Below are 13,109 nucleotides of genomic sequence, written 5' to 3' on the forward strand. Positions count from 1 at the left end.
GGCGGCGGCTGCGGTCCCGGTCCCGGCGTCTGTGGCTCTCCCCCCCGCAGCAGGGCCCGGCGCTTCCACTTCCCCGGGTGCCCAGGAGTGAACATCCGGGTCAGCGGCCCCCTCCCCCCGCGCCGGGCCGCCGCCACCTTCCTTCCCCGCCCCGGCCGGGCCCGGGCCCGCCCCCACGCAGCCGGCTCTCGGCCAATGAGCGCGCAGGGCCGCGGCGATCGCCAAGTATGGAGCGCGGCGCGGGGGGGAGGAGCGCCGAAGGGGGAAGTGAGGGGCGGGGCCTGCGAGCGGGGCGGAGCTGGGCGCGGCGGCTGGCGGGGTGGGCGGGTCCGTCCGAGGAGCCGGGGCCCGGCCGGGGGGCCGGCAGGGGGTTTCCGCCCGCACCCACGCCCTAAGTCGCACCCGGTGGCTACCGAGGCGGGGGTGGCGGAGCGACTGTGCGCGCGGGCCTCCGGGGCGGGGACGAGGGGGCCCTGGGACTGGGAGGGGTCAGGCCCTGCCCTCCCCTCCCGGTGCACCCGCTGTCTCCCGCGCGGACCCGGAACTGGTGTTGCGGCGGGCCGGTCGGTCCCGGGGAGAGCGTCCGAGCGATCCCGAGGTGTGATCGCAGCGCCGCCACTTGCTACGTGGGGACCTGGATCAAGTCGCTGCACCTGAGCCGAATCTCTTAAAAAAAAAAAAAAAAAAAGGAGCCCTAGGCCACGCCATTCATTGGGCGCCCACTGTATACCAGGCCCTGTTGGGGGCACCGAAAGAGAGTTGCACTCGACGTGAAGATGCCCTCAGAGCTACCTGCCGCAGGTAGCTGTGAGGACCCCGCAGGTAGAGATTAGAAAACTGGACTCAGGAAATGTTAGGCGTTTACGAGTGTTTTTAAATGTGCTACAGAGAACCAGCCCAGTCGCCCAGTGGGGTTGCCTCACTCCACAGAGTGACTCAGAAAGTTTTTTTTTTTCCTTTTCCTTTTTTCTCTCTGACTCGCTCCATTCAACTATCTGTTGAGCTTGGTCTAGAAAGCAGAACTAGGATTCTGGCCGTGCTGATAATACCTGCCCTCCCTGGCTTGCTCACTCTATTTTGTGAGAATCAAATCAGGTCAGCTGCGACAGGATTGTAACTGGTTAGTGTTGCACAAATGGCGGGAATTGTTACCACAGGTCAGGCCATGTCCTAGGCCCCCATCCTCAGGGAGCTCAGAGTCAAATAAAAGCTGCCACTGGCATCAAAATCAATACAAGTAAGTGATTAAGGCCTGTGTTACGGGAATTCAAAGAGAGAGGGACTTAAGAATTTTTTCAGTTGGTAAGCATTTATTGAGCACCTACTGTATACTAAGCACTGTTCTAGGCTCTAAGGATAGAGTAATGAATTTGACAGTCCCAGTCCATGACGTGATAGAGGTGGACCCTTGGAGGAAAGACAATCACCTGGTAAGTAAACATCGTGTCAGGTGGTGATTTGAGGTGGAGAACACTCAGGGCGAGGGAATAGGCAGGCAGATTAGCCAAGTGGGGCAAGGGGAGGGCTAATTTAGAAAGTAACATTTGATCACAGGGAGGCACAAGAACCAGATAGGGCACAGACCCAAAGGGGACAGTCTCTGGTGTGTTCATGGACCAAGGAGGCCCATGGACTGGGCGGCCCAGTTTATCTAGGGGGAGAGCCCTGGAAGCTGAGGTCGGAGGGACACCAAGCAGTGACACGATCAGGCCTAGGCTTGAGCAGATCAGGAGGTTGCTGTGTTCTGAATGGACTGTAGGGGGCTAGGGCCGGTAGAAAGCTATTTAAGGCATGTTTTATTTATTTAAAAAGCACTTAAATGGGGTTTCCTACGTGATGAACACCGTTAGGCACTTTACAAATAATAATTCACTTCATCCTCAAAACAGAGGCCCGAAGAGGTAAACTGAAAGTCACACAGCAGAGAGACGAAGGTGCCTACTACCCTGGGGACACAGTGGACGCAGCAAGGGAAGACCCCTTTCTGGATGTTTGCTGATGGCCTGGCGGTGGGCACAGGAAGAAGAAAGGAGTCAGGAATGATGCTAAGATTTTTAGCTTGATCAACACTGGAAGGGTTAGCCATTTATTGATCTGTGGAAGATGAGAGGAGGAGCAGGCGTTTGTTTTGATTTTGGGTGGTTATTTTTTTCTTTTTTGTGGGGGGAGGGTAAGAGTCAGTTTGGGGCAAGTTATGTCTGAGATGCCCGTTGGAGCTCTGAATGCAAACGTCAAGTGATTGGATGTGGAAGTCTGGAGTTGGGGAAGAAGTTAGAGTTGGTATGAGAACTATTAGCTAAGAAATGATATTTTTAGGTACTGAAGGGCCCTAGACATCCAGGTGAGTTCACTTAAGAAGTGAATGTAGAGGAGAAGAGGTCAAGAAGATAAAGAGGAACCAGCAAGGAGACTGAGAAGGAGTGACCTGGGAGGGTAGCAAGAGGACGAAGAGAAGGTGATGTCCTTTTTTTTATTTTTATTCTTGAGAGAGACAGAGAAAGACAGGGTGTGAGTTGAGGAGGGGCAGAGAGAGAGGGGGAGACACACAATCCAAAGCAGGCTCTAGGCTCTGAACTGTCAGCACAGAGCTGGACGCGGGGCTCGAACTCACGAGCCACGAGCTCATCAGCTGAGCTGAAGTCAGACGCTGAACCGACTGAGCCACCCAGGCACTCCAGGTGCTGTCCCTTCTTAAAGGCAGGGGATAAGAGTATGAGTGAAAGGTTTATGATAGAATAACACTTGAACTGTTTACTGTTCAAAAATAAGACTGACAGGGAACCTTGCTGTTCCAAATGCATTACCTGTATTTTCTCATTTAATCCTCATACAACCCTGTGAGGTCAGTGCTTATTATTCCCATTTCACAGATGAGAGAGCTAAAGCACACAGAGGTTAAGAAACTTGCTCCAGATCACATAGCTAATGAGTTCAAAGCCAGGCAGTCTGGGACCAGAGCCCACATCCGTAACCCTAAGTCTGATCCTGTTGCTTCGCTGCTCACGAAGTTAAGTCACATCTGGGGCACCTAGGTGGCTCAGTCGGTTGAGCATCCGACTTCCGCTCGGGTCACGATCTCGCGGTTTCTGAGTTCGTGCCCTGCATCGGGCTGTGTGCTGTCAGCACGGAGCCTGCTTTGGATCCTCTGTTCCCCTCTCTCTGCCCCTCCCCTGCGTGCTCTCTCTCTCTCTCAAAAATAAATAAACACGGGCGCCTGGGTGGCTCCGTTGGTTAAGCGCCCGACTCTGGCTCAGGTCATGATCTCACGGTTCATGAATTCGGGCCCGTGTCGGGCTCTGTGCTGACGGCTCAGAGCCTGGAGCCTGCTTTTGATTCTGTGTCTGTCCGTCTCTCGGCCCCTCCCCTGCTCATGCTCTGTGTCTCTCTGTCTCTAATAAATAAACGTTAGGGGAAAAATTTAAAAAAAAAAAAAAGGTCACGTCGGACAAGAGGCTCGGGGGACAGCCCCCTCGGTCTCTCTCATGCAGCTCTGTTTTCGCTTCTTTGGATACATCTGCTACATTCTTTACGGTCCTGCACCCTCAGCTTGCTTATACCACTATTCCCGCAACATTTCAGCCTGCTTGGGGTCTATCCTGGTGGTCTTTGTTCCTCCTTCATTCGCTGCGTCAGCTTGCTCTATCACCTGGCAAAGTATCTTTCTGTTTCATAGTTCAAATCCCGACAGAATCCAATGGCCCCATCTCATGTCTTAATGATGGCAGCTTGTGGGATAGATCCCCGGCTGATCCCAGATTGAGTCCCCACACGTTGGATCCTACCCCTGACCCGTCAACCATTGCCATGACCATGGGGCCATGGGCATTAAGCATGGCAGCCTGCCAGGGGCTGCGGGTTAGCAGCAACAAACACCATAAATATTTTTAGAACTCTTTCTCCCCCCCCTCCTCTTTCAAAAACCCAACCCCCCTTGAAGTTCATGCTGTCATATTTTCCAACGGCCACCTCTCCTTTTTTTGCCCTCAGGAACTAACCTCCTCCCCTCTTGTACCTTTATGACTTCAGCATCCGTAAGCATAATCCATCAGAAATCTTACTGACTCCTCAAGGATTTCTTCCTTACCAATGAGTTTTTCCTTCCCTCTGCCTTAAGTACCCGCTCCCACAGTCTTACCTTGAACCTGCTCCCGCCCATAATTGCACAGTCGCAGAACACACAATTGCAAATATCTCATATCCGACTTTAACCTCATTACTATAGTATCACATGCAAGCATTATTTCAACCTCATCAAGCCCTGCAAACCTTCGACCCTGCCAGGTCTTTGCATTTGTCTTCCCGTTCACGCTCACCTCCCTCCTCGCCCAGCTTAGTAATGAACGCTACACTCACTTCCTTGCAAAAACCAGTAAGCCCTTGCCTCTCTCTTTTCTTCTAACTGGCACCAACCTTGTTAAGCCTGGCTATTCCCCAACACTCTGCCTGCCTCAGAACGTCGGAACGTTGCTGGCAAATTGAAAGTGACTGGTGTCACTCCGGATTGATGTCCACAAATTTCAAATGAGCCCTCAATCCTGGCTAGCAGGATTGCTACCTCTGCCATATTCTGTCCCCCTTGCTACTCTGCGAGGATGATCTATCAGCCTTGACCCTCGGTCCCCTTTTCATCCTTCACTCTAAGCGACGGGCTTGCCTCATACTTCACAGACATAGCAGTATGAATCAGAACCTTCTGGTCTACCAACAACTCTGCATCTTAGCCACGTTCTCTGCCTTCTGGCTTTTGAATGAAGGGTTTGTGTACCCATCGAAGCTGACATCTCCACTCCTACCCCGGATTCCTCTTTCCTTAATCCTCAGTTTCTCCCTCCATACTGGATCATTCCCACCTGCACAAAATAACATGCCCTAATATCTCGTATCATGAGAAGTTTCAACAACACAAATCTTGATCCCACATCTCTTTATAGCCACCTCCCCATTTGTTTGCTCCCCTTCACCCCAACACCTTGTGAGTTCTCTGCAATGGCTGTTCCCACATCAACTCCAATTTCTCAGATCAGTCTGGGGTTAGCTTCTGCCTCCACCCGTCGGCCTGGAAACCATGTCGTAGAAGCCAGTGGTCGCTTCGGGGTCTCATCTTACAGCTGACCTCATGGTGTTTGCTGCATCGGTCACTCTCCTTGATGCACCCCTCTCGGTGCTCTGGCTTCCTCTGAGTTCCCTTTGACGCCTCCTTGTCTGTATCTACATACTCTTTTGGTTGCTCTGGGTGTTCAGTATCTAGAACGTAACAGGTGTTCAATGGAGGTCTATGAAGTGAGATAGTAGTAGCCACATCATAGGAGTGATTCTTGTGTGAACGAGTGGACCAAGATCGACCAATAGAGTATGGCTACTTTTTTTTTTAAATTCTGTTTTTAATGTTTCTTTACTTTTTGAGACACAGAGCACAAGCCGGGGAGGGGCAGAGAGAGAAGGAGACACAGAATATGAAGCAGGCTCCAGGCTCCGAGCTGTCAGCACAGAGCCAGACACGGGGCCCGAACCCACAAACCGCAAGATCGTGACCTGAGCCGAAGTCGGCTGCTTAACTGACTGAGCCACCCAGGTGTCCCAAAGTACGGCTACTTTTATTTTTTTTTTTTTTAATTTTTTTTTTCAACGTTTATTTATTTTTGGGACAGAGAGAGACAGAGCATGAACGGGGGAGGGGCAGAGAGAGAGGGAGACACAGAATCGGAAACAGGCTCCAGGTTCTGAGCCATCAGCCCAGAGCCCGACGCAGGACTCGAACTCACGGACCGCGAGATCGTGACCTGGCTGAAGTCGGACGCTTAACAGACCGCGCCACCCAGGCGCCCCAGTGCGGCTACTTTTATTTTTTTTTTTTTTTTTTTTAATTTTTTTTTTTTTTTTTCAACATTTATTTATTTTTGGGACAGAGAGAGACAGAGCATGAACAGGGGAGGAGCAGAGAGAGAGGGAGACACAGAATCGGAAACAGGCTCCAGGCTCTGAGCCATCAGCCCAGAGCCCGACGCGGGGCTCGAACTCACGGACCGCGAGATCGTGACCTGGCTGAAGTCGGACGCCTAACCGACTGCGCCACCCAGGCGCCCCAGTGCGGCTACTTTTAAATGAGTGCTTACTACATGCTACACTCTTCCCATGCATTACCTCCCTAATTCCTCCTAACAATCCTTTGAGCTAGGAACTTCTATTTTGACCATTTTATGAAAAATGAAGCTGAGCCTTAGAGATGGCTTGCATAGGGGCGCCTGGGTGGCTCAGTCAGTTAAGTACCCAGCTTTGACTCAGGTCATGCTCTCACAGTTCCTGAGTTTGAGCCCCTGCGTCGGGCTCTGTGCTGACAGCTCAGAGCCTGGAGCCGCTTCAGATTCTGTCTCTCTCTCTCTGCACCCCCCTGCTTGTGCTCTCTCTCTCTCCCAAGAATAAATAAAAATTTAAAAAAAAACACTTTTTTTAAAGAAATGTCTTGCCTAAGGTCACACAGACAACGCATGGACGAGTCTATCGTGACTCTTTATGACTCAGCGTCTGTCCCGAGCATCACTAAATTGAGATCATGTGTAATAAAGTGTTTTGTCAGTGCCAAAAGGTGATGCTACGACACATAGCACATAGCAAGGCAATTTACACATAGTAGGGGCCCATAAGTGGAGTGGAGGCAGGGTGGGAGGAAACCCCCGAGCCAAATTGTACTGTCAGCCGAGGAAAGAAAAAGCCATCTTGACCTCAGAGAAACAGCCTTCCACAGCACGTCGAATCTTTTGCGATGCTTATCAGCCAACACGGGACACAGTAGAGCAGGAATTACCCAGAAGCTTGCCCAACGTGGCTTCTCCTTTTCATTAAGTCCCCACAGCTGGAAATAGTGGGTTAATAAAGGCACACCATCTCAGGGGACTGGGGCTTGCTTAGCTCCTAAATCCCCTTTGATTTAACAGGCCTGCTTTCTGAATTGGGGATCTTCTTGGATTACTAACAGTGGTTTTAGATGTTTTACTGTGTCTTTGGAGATACAAGAGAACACTAGGATTAGCCAGCTTTTAACCTCTCTCTATACTGAATTCTATAGGCAAGGGGTTTCAATCATATTCCTTGAACATTCTAATTCCATATACTACAGTTTCAGTGGGATTTAGGGGTCTTGTTACCAAAGTATCAGAAGGAAGGAACACCACCTGGTAATGTCATCTTCCCCATCGTTCAGCTGGTTCAGAGGTCACTTCTGGGGCATCCTCTCTTTTCTACGACTCAAGCCTTTCTCATGCTCAGACCTTTAGTTTGGGGAGAATTGAGGCCACCCCCAGCTCCAGAGGAGAGGATCCTGATTGCCTGAAGACAAAGTATGGCCTTGGCCATACTAATGGGTTTGGGAATGGACCATTAACCTAAGTTGGGCCACAGCACTTTCTGCAGAACGCTAATCAAAATAAACTCTGCGTGAAGGGAGTTGGTCCATCAAGTAAGTTTGGGAAATGCTATAAACGATATTCCCTCTTGGGGATTCTCTGCTCACAGGAACCTTACACTTCAATTATGATGTCTCTTCCCAGACTGTTCAACTACTCCCTCTCAACTAGATGCTTTTGCTGTGCTTTTAAGCATCCCTAAGTACTTTCCATCTCACGTTTAAAAAGAAAAAAAGGTCTACATGAAAGCCACCCCTACACCAGCCTACTGCCTATCTCCCGTCTTCCACAGCTACAGAATTGTCAGGCTGTCCTCTGACTTCCTAACTTCCTATCCTATGCCATCACTCCTCCATAGAAATGACCCCAAGGTTGCCCATACATCCATGTCGAAAACACATGGGCTTTGCTCAATCCTCACCTCCTTCGACTCTGGTCGCATTTGACACTATTGGGCACTTTCTCCTTGAAGCACCTTCTCCCATTGGCTTCCAGGACACCGTGTGACTCTCCCGGTCTTAATCCTACCTCTGTGACTGCTCCTTCTCTGTGTTCTTTGCAGACTGTGTCTCTTCTACACAACCATTAAACGATGGGGTCCCTTGTGGCTCAATAGTAGGCTCTTCTCTTAAATTGTGCCCTCTCCTTAGACCATCTCAACCACGCTCCTAGCTTCGGTGACCAGCTGGCTTCAGTCATGAGCCCACCCCTGAAGCTGGCAGGAATGGGGATGTGATCATGGGCGGGGCGTTTCCTTGGTGATGGGAGGAAATTGGAGTACTGTGACCAAAGGAAGGAGAAAGGGATGCTGGAGAATAGAAAAAAAAAAAAAAAAAAAAGATGGTTATTACAGCCATGCATTCTGGGTAAACTCATGCAAAGCAATGAAACAGGCACGTTTTGGGTCTCAGAAATTTGTATCATAGAACCCCTACGCAGGACTGAGTACCGGCAAAACAACAGCCTGATTTCCTTGGAAGACGGGACACTGTGTGGTTAGTAGAAGAGGAGCCTTGGCTAGACAGCTTAGATCAACTTTTTCCACCCCTTAGCATCTTGCAAGAACACGTGGCAAGAAGCAGGGAAGTAAACAGGCCACCTGCAATCCACTTCTTTTTAATATATCCCCAAAGTCAGTGCCAAGAGGACCTCTTAGTCCGAGGTTAGACACCATCATCTCAGGGCTTTTGTTTTTGCTCTCCTAGGGGGTACCTGGAGAACTCACAGCTGCCTTCTGCTAGACCAGAACTATGTGTATCCTGACCATCTGTGGGGTCTTGCTCAGAGTTACAGAAAGGCCTCTCACATGTGGGCCAGCTGTTGGAGTTTTTACACGCATACTTGGGAGAATTCATGTTTGGTTTATTAAGCTGGCCAGCCAGCCACCCACCAGGCTTGGGATGGGCCTCTACAATGTGTCTGAGGCTGACCCTGCCTCTGCCATGTAGTTTTTTTCTGACAGTCCCCTCAGAAGCTGAGTTTGGGAACCCTCCTGTTCTGGGTTCTCCGGGAAACCCTGTGTTTTGCACACCTTTTCACTTGCAATTTGTCCCCTCTGCTTTCAGGGCTCCTTGAGACAGAAACTCCAAGTCCTCTCATTAATAATTAGCATAGTACCTGGGATATGGTGCCCTGTGAATGAAGCCTGTCAAAAGATGAGCCAGAGAACCTCCAAGCACAGTCGTCCGGGATGCAAACCTCAGCTCCTCCAAAGCACTCATCCCGCGTTCCAATCAGACATTGCAATGTTGCAAATGAAACTAGACCAGATGCAGAACGGACGTAGGAGCTGGTATAGGGGCGGGACTTAGGGACCAGTCTAGTGAAACGGTGCAATAATAAATCAGAACAACAACCCACTGAAAATCAAATATTTAAAAATGCCATTTATGAGGGGCGCCTGGGTGGCTCAGTCGATTAAGCGTCCGACTTCGGCTCAGGTCATGATCTCGCGGTCCGTGTGTTCGAGCCCTGCGTCAGGCTCTGTGCTGACAGCTCAGAGCCTGGAGCCTGTTTCAGATTCTGTGTCTCCCTGTCTCTCTGATCCTCCCCCGTTCATGTTCTGTCTCTCTGTCTCGAGAAAATAAACGTTAAAAAAATTTTTTTTTTATATACCACTTATGAGGGCGCCTGGCTGGCGCAGTCAGTAGAGCATATGACTCTTGATCTCAGGGTCATGAGTTCTAGCCCCATGTTGGGCATAGAAATTACTTAAACAAACAAGCAAGGAAAAACACACAAAAAAATACTTAGGGATGGGGCGCCCGGGTGGCTCAGTCGGTTAAGCATCCAACTTTGGCTCAGGTCATGATCTCACGGTCCATGGGTTCGAGCCCTGCGTCAGGCTCTGTGCTGACGGACTTGGAGCCTGGAGTCTGCTTCGGATTTGCTCTTTCCCTCTCTCTCTGCCCCTCCCCTGCTCACACTCACTGACTTTCTCTCTTTCTCTCTCTCAAAAATAAACATTAAAAATTTTTTAAAAATTACTTAGGGATACATTTAATGAAAGATATACAAGTCCTGTGTACCCTGAAAACTAGAAAACATTGCTCAATAAATAGATGTCCCCTATTCATGGGTTGGAAGACTCAGGATTGTTCAGATATTCATTCTGACAATCTATAGATTCAGTGCAATCTAATTAAACATCCCAGCAAGTTTTTTTTTCCTTCTAGAAATTGACAAGCCGGTTTTAAAATGTACATGGAGGGGCACTTGGGTAGCTCAGTCGGCTCAGGTCATGAGCTCACGGTTTGTGGTTTCGAGCCCAAACCTGCTGACAGTGTGGAGCCTGCTTGGGAATCTCTCTCTCTCCCTCTCTGTCTGTCCCTCCCCTGCTGGTGCTCTGTCTCTCGCAAAATAAATAAATACAACTTAAAATTTTTTTTTATAATAAAATGTATCTGGAAATGCAAAGACCTGGAGTGAGGCTCTTAAGGGAGGAAAATAAAAGTAAGAGGACGCGCCTGCTACCTGATTTCAAGACCTACTGCAAAGCTGTAGAAATAAAAACAGTGTGTCATTGGCAGAAGAGACGCACAGATCAATGAAACAGAGTAGTCCAAAATTAGACCCACACATATACATCCAAATAATTTTTGACAAAGATACCAATGTATTTCAGTGGGGGAAGAAAAGTGTTTGCAACAAATGGTACCAGAACAACTGAAGATCCATGTAGAAAACAGTGAATCTTGACTCCTACGTCATTCCATGCGTAAACATGAACTCAACTGCATCACAGACCTGGGGCACCTGGTTGGTTCAGTTGGAGGAGCATGTGACTCTTGATCTTGGGGTCATGAGTTCAAGCCCCACGTTGGCTGTAGAGATTACTTAAAAATAAAATCTTTTTTAAAAAAAGCTAAAACTCAAGCTCCTGGAAGACAACATGAGTGAAAATCTTTGCAACATTGAGCAGGGAGAAGTTTCTCAGGATACAAAACACACTAGCTACAAAAAAAAAAAAAAAAAAAAAACCTGATAAATTGGACTTGATTTTTTTAAATTTTTTATTGTTTATTTATTTTTGAGAGAGAGACAGTGTGAGCAGGGGTGGGGAGGAGGCACAGAGAGAGGGAGACACAGAGTCCAAAGCAGCTCCAGGATCTGAGCTGTCAGCACAGAGCCCAATGCGGGGCTCAGACCCACAAGTTATGAGATCATGACTCAAGGCCAAGTTGGAAGCTTAAGCGACTGAGCCAGCCAGACGCCCCAAATTGGACTTGATTAAAATAAAACAATCCTGCTTTTCCAAAGATACCATTTAAGAAAAGGATTTCAGAACCATGTAAAGCATTGTTTAACTTTACATAGGACTTAAAATCTTTTTGAAAGAAAATGGCATTCTCTTCACTACATAAGCTCCAATCCTTCCAAATAAATAAACATAAACATTAGCTTTATTTTTTAGTCAAGGGAACCAATGGAGTGCATAGCATAAGAGGTCCTTGATTTAGATTGTTAACTCCCAGGACCAGGCTAGACCCAACGACCTATTTATTGAAGGCAATTGATGTCATTATGGTCAGAAAGACTCCAGATTCTGGCCGAAAAGAAAAGCAGAGGTCAAAGGCAGAAAAGTGACTGCAAATATCTGGCCCAGCAGGTAAAGTGACTGTACATAGGGAAAATGAATCACCAAGTCTGAAGGTAGGCAGGTGGGGGACAGCATGCAAAGGAGAAAAGCAGAGGGCATGATGGGTCAGGTTGATTCAGCACAGAGGCCCAGAGTGATGACGGTAGGGATGGAGCTCATTTCTAACCCTCACTGGTGCTCACTGGTTTGACAGCTTGAAACAGCCAGGCAGGAACAGACATACTTGATTTCAGATCCTATGAGGTCTGACCCCATGTAAAACCTATCCGTATCAAGCAAACTCCAATTGCCAGACTTCTCTGTTAGGCGCCACTCCCCGGACAACTGCCATTGTAGTTCTGTTGGCTTCATCTGGATGACTTTTCATTCTTTGCTCCACACTAGCTATGACTGCTGTAGGTACGTAGCACAGGCAGGTCACCTGTTCCACTTCCTCTTCCCGGATGCAAACATCGTCTGCATTTCCCAGCCTCCTTCGAGGTAGGTTGTGGTCATGAAACTGGTTTCATCCAATGGAATGTGGGAGCAAGTAACATGAGCCACCTCCAGGCATGGCCACAAAAGGCCACTTGTAACCTGCCCCATTCTCTCTCTCTCTCTCTCTCTCTCTCTCTCTCTCTCTGGTCATCAGCCAGCCGAATGCAGAGGAAGCAAGAGAAGACTCCACGATGGAAGAAGCCTGAATCCCCTCCCAGGACAGTTCACAGTCCCATTGTCTCAGGGAGAAAATAAACCTGTATGGTCGTAAGTCACTGAGAACTGGAGGTTGTTTGTTTCGGCAGCTAGCGTTATCCTGACCAACACAAGTCTCAAGAGCTTCCCATGATAGCTTCCAATATAGCGGGTAATGTTTGGGGCCACCAATTTAAGCAGGATTTCCATACCAGTGTGAAGGTTCCATAGGTATCTCAAGATAGAGTTGGTGAGACGGGACAAAGGTCACACAGCTACATGGATGGTGAGCCGGGGTTTGAACGGAGGTCTGTCTGACCCCAAACCTATGCTTTTCTCATTCTTCCACATTACCCAAAAACGGAGGTGTTTAGATGTTTCGAGTGATGATCATCACGAGGATAGGCTGTAGGGCTCTGCATAATTTACTCTCTGGCACATTTGTGCTATGTATTTTTTTTTAAGTTTATTTGTTTTGAGAGAGAGAGAGAGAGAGAGAGAGAGAGATGGAGAGAGAGCGCTCGAGCAGGGGAGGGGCAGAGAGAGGGAGAGAGAGAGAATCCCAAGCGGAATCTGCCCTGTCAGTGCGGAGCCCAGCACAGGGTTCGATCCCATGATCCTGGGATCATGACTTGAACCGAAATCAAGAATTGGACATTTAACCGACTGAGACACCCAGGTGCCCCATCTGTGCTCTGTGTTACTATAGAGCCTCCACCGCTTCCCCACAAGCCAGTGAGGTTGAGTATATATGAACATTTGAATAGATAATGGAATCCTCATTTTCATATCAACATCATCCCCAAGGGCTGAAACGTGGGTGATTAAAATTATTATCTGTTTCTCTAGCCAGCAACCCAAATGTTCACCAGTCTGGTAAAGACTCTGGGGACCATGCCAGAAATATAGCTGTCTTCCTTCACCGTCCACTTCTTCCT

General features: G+C 48.8%; 1 long non-coding RNA gene across 5 annotated transcripts; it reads left to right on the forward strand.

The window, feature by feature from the left end:
* The first annotated feature begins 320 nt into the window (after nucleotides 1-320).
* On the forward strand, nucleotides 321-12,247 carry LOC147577816 (uncharacterized). Of its 5 annotated transcripts, none has more exons than XR_015254510.1 (4): nucleotides 321-2,455; nucleotides 5,411-5,582; nucleotides 11,884-11,979; nucleotides 12,131-12,247. It is a non-coding gene; the product is annotated as an uncharacterized LOC147577816 (long non-coding RNA). The 5 variants fall into 5 exon arrangements; XR_015254513.1 differs by lacking the exon at nucleotides 11,884-11,979 and having other exon boundaries at nucleotides 328-1,430; nucleotides 1,890-2,455; XR_015254511.1 differs by lacking the exon at nucleotides 11,884-11,979 and having other exon boundaries at nucleotides 332-2,077; nucleotides 2,317-2,455.
* Nucleotides 12,248-13,109: the final 862 nt, after the last annotated feature.

The sequence above is a fragment of the Puma concolor genome, chromosome C1, assembly GCF_028749965.1.
Source record: "Puma concolor isolate L17-30 chromosome C1, mPumCon1.1.hap2, whole genome shotgun sequence".
NCBI lineage: Eukaryota > Metazoa > Chordata > Mammalia > Carnivora > Felidae > Puma > Puma concolor.